Source organism: Gymnoscopelus microlampas (genome assembly GCF_963454915.1).
Source record: "Gymnoscopelus microlampas genome assembly, chromosome: 20".
Taxonomy (NCBI): Eukaryota; Metazoa; Chordata; class Actinopteri; order Myctophiformes; family Myctophidae; genus Gymnoscopelus; species Gymnoscopelus microlampas.
The window spans coordinates 25,147,351-25,151,619 of record NC_139957.1 but is presented as its reverse complement, the minus strand read 5'-3'; positions in this window follow the sequence as shown (position 1 = coordinate 25,151,619).

The following is a 4,269-nucleotide window of genomic DNA, read 5'->3' as shown; positions in this document are numbered from 1 at the left end:
TACACCTATGTACTACTGTCCATATCCTTTTTCTGGATTTCTGGATACCCACCCTCCCACTGCACTGAGCGAGGCCCTCCTTTACAGAAAGACAAACATACATCACTCTGTTTCTTTGTCTTTCTGTCTCTCATGTTGTCTCTTATTTTACTTTTGGTTAACGTGGAGCCCTGATGATGAAAAAAGTTGATGGCTACTATACCCGGGCATTCGTTATTGCCCTCAGCATCCAACATTGGGCAATGATGCAATAACATAATTTTGTTTATCATATTGCCTTATTTATTTACAAAAACAACAGGAAAATAGCATTTGATCAACACTTCATTTGAGATGGTAAATGGCCTGCATTCATCATTTGAATCCGACGACTCAAATGTGCTTTACAATGTACTTCACATTCACCCATTCACACACGCCACAACGGCGGAACACTGTTTCACGTTACATGCTATGGCACAAGGAACTTTGCAAGGCACCAACCTGCTCGTCGGGAACAGTCAGGGGTGTCTTGCTCAAGGACACTTCTCGCAGCGACGAAGAGCGGAGGATTGAACCATGAACATTCTGACGGCCGCTCTACCTCCTGAGCCACTGCTCAGGAGATTACTGCTAACAAGGATCTGCCCCAACTAACTAAATGGTTGTCCCTCGGCGGAAGGAGACAACTGAACACATGGCTGACCATGCCCTTTTGCAGTCGTGACTACCTCCTTCCCAGGTGTTTCGCCCAGGTGGGCGTGGTTTTGAGGTTAGGTTAAGGCAGTGGTTCCCAAAGAGTGGGTTGCGGACCCATTTGTTGGTCGCAGACTCCCTTTTATGGGTTGTGACGTAAATATCGCAAACATCCCTTTTTTTTTACTTCTTATTTAAAATATATATATTTCAAAAGATTTTCATCAATCAGTTCATCAATCAAATTTTTCACAATTATTCATAAAAACATCTAAATTCCATTTGAAAAAAGCTTACAATGCGTTGCAATGCGAGCATGTTGTTAGCTAGTAGATCTGCTATTTTCACTCGTTTGGGTCACGGGAATTTGGGAACCACAGGGCATATTGTGAGGTGAGGTTAGGGTTAGGGTTACGTTGCATGGTTACATGCCCCAGGTGGGCATGTAACCACGCCCACCTGGACGAAACACCAAAGACAGAGCGAGTCCCTTATGCAGTCATTCTGTGAACCATTGAGGGTCGCTGCTTTTTGTGCCTGGATAAACTCCCTAAGGAAGATACAGCTTTAGCTTGCACTGATTGGTCAGCTGCCATATTATCCCAAGGGAATATCTGAGAGCTGACGAATAAACACAAGAATAGGCAATCGTTTTGGGTTGTGCTGTTAAGTGGTTGAACAGAACCACTGTAAGATCAACTCTAAGTCAGCTCTGTTGCCCAGAGAGTGAGACGTCATTTAAGAACTCATTTGTATGGTTCTGTTTTGGTCAGTGTACATACTGTTCTCAGATATTTTATTGACAGTAAATATAAATATAATATAATATATATATATATATTATGTGGACACTGGCTTTAATGAAATCCCTTCTCACACACACACACACACACACACACACACACACACACACACACACACACACGTGCGCGCGCACAAAACTTTTGCTCTGAACATAATTACCGTATACATCTGTTTCACCTGTACGCTGTGATTACATTGACATGGTTCAGCAACCAGGACTCAGAAGCAGAGATTATACAAAATATGATACGTACTGTTAGCGCAGTGTTTCTCAAACATTTTTTTGTCAAGGACCCTCAAATTAATATGCATTTCGCCAACTGAAAAGATTTAGTGTCAGGGACTCCTAAAAGCATTTAATTCCAGAGTGTATAACAGTATCCGTTTTTTGTTGGGGGGGGGGGTCCTGCATAATATTTAAAGACACATAAAACATTACTGTTAAGTTGTTAATTCTTTTATTTTGTTATCTACTGATATCACAAATAATCCATAGATAATTTTGCCTAAACGCAGAGAAACGGGATTGCTGCAGACCAGCAATATGTTGGACAACACTTGGTCCAGCATAGTGGCCCTCTATAAAGCAGCTAATGCCAGGGGTCTATAGGCGTGCTGTAAGATAAACCAGTAGAGTCTGGAAACCAGGCCATATGTGCCTCTGGTGCTGTGCAATGAAGTGGGTGTGGTGAGAGGGAATTTGACCATGGAACTCCACTAGCTTTTAGAGTCCATCTTAACTGTTTGTAAAAAATCCCACCCAGTGTGAAGTGGGCGGTGTGGTCACAGTGGTCATCACAGTGATGGAAGTGATTCACTTAAAAAAAAACATAAAAGTGTTTTTTTTAAGTCCATACTGCTATTCATAGGGAAACACATGTGTCATGTGTTTCGCTAGCCAATCACAGTCCTGAATTAGCAAAGTCAGCTAATCACATTACAGCTAGTGGTGATGACACTAGCTGTAATGTGATTGGCTGACTTTGCAAAAGTATAGATTTGCATTGACTGTGGAAGGGTTAGGGTTGTAGACTGCGTTGTAGACTATTGGCCAATCACGGTGCAGGATTGGTCAGTGTCCAAACCTCACTTATAGGGGGCGGTTACACCGCCCCAAAAAAAAAAAAAAAACGAAGAATTTGGTGAATCTAATTCTGTACACAAATCCTGGAAGGAGCAGAAGTCTGGCATTTTTATCTCTTGACAGGCCAGGAGGCAGAGATTATGTTTTCACTCCTGTCCATCCGTCTGTCTGTCTGTCTATGTGCAGGTAATTTAGGACAATTTCAGACTTTGCATGCAGACTTCCAGTAGACCAAGGAAGAGATTCCACCCTCCACTCATAGACCTGGACAGACAAAGATAAACACACAGGCAAGCTGAAACATAGCCTATAGAACACAGATGTGCTGTAATGCCTGATCTATATACATACAAACTACATATGCGCATTGGTCGATGACTTTAAACTTTAGACTTACTGTAAGACTTTATTGTCCTCAAGGGGAAATTTGTGAGGTGGCATTGTGTGCAATGGCGTTATTGTTTAGTTCTGCATGGTTGGTTGTGGGGACTGGAAGACCAATCAGTCTTTGATATACTTAGGCATTTGAAACTGTAAACCATTTCAACTGAATGATGCTAAATTAAAAAAAGGACCTCTGGCACAATATAAAGAGGTCAAGAAATGTAAAAGAAAACCAACCAGACAACACTTCTGTAGTATAAGATACCCCCCAGCATCACAGTTTCAGGCAAAAGAAAGAAAACAAGTCTCAATAGGCTCTGTCCACCGGTAAAGCATCCTGTAAAAGGAATGAAACTGCTTACTATATTGTACGGTTATTCCTTATTCACCTGGGGGAGGGGTAAAACAGGCTCACTAACTGTATAAACAGACCAGTATCCAGGGCAAAGTGTAAAAGTTTTTGATCCACAGCAAGGCTTTCTTTGGTAGAAATTATGTTTAATACCCCTGGGCACAGTAAAGAATAGCACAGCAGTGTATCCAATGCTGAATGAGATCTTAGCTGAGAAAATAACGTTTTTACACTTCAGGAAGGACTGCCGTTGATCTTGTGTAGCTTTTGAGAAATCCATGACAGAAGCTTATTTTGTCCCTTACTATGCACAGCTCCGACTTCCCTGGTGAGGTTTCTCAAATGCTCTTTTTTCCTGGAATCTTAGGAACCCCAGTCTTGGCTGAACTTCCCAATTGCCAGTCTAGATCTGCGCCTGCATAAATGTGTAAATCCCAGTCTTCGTATACAGTATTCAACCAGCTTGGCTATTGAGCTTGTCAATCTCCAAGACCTGGGCCAGAGGGCAGTCAAAGTTCTTTCTCCCTGTCTTCTAGTATGTCTAGAGACCTGGGTAAGAACACTTCCTTTTCAACTGCAGATGCTGCAGAAACTACTGAGTCTTCTGGGGTTTTAGAAGTATGTCCAGCCTTAGAATTACAGCAGCACAGTACTACATTAGACCTGAAGCTCTTCCTCAGACATAAGCCCTCCAGCTGCGTATTCGGTCATCTCGATCCTCCGTAGGTCTGGCTAGCTCGCCAGATGTATGGAGTCCTGTAGTTGTTGAGTTATATACTTGTATCTTTTTCAATGATTCAGCATTTCACTTGTAGGTAAAATGAGTACTAGGACTAGTAACTAGTGACTCAAGTAATGAATATCATGGATGTCAATAGTTTACGGAAGTCCCAGTATCAAATGTTCTTGTGTGTTAGGGTTATGAAAATTAGGGTATGAAATTGGTTCTTTAAATCCACTTAGTTACTGT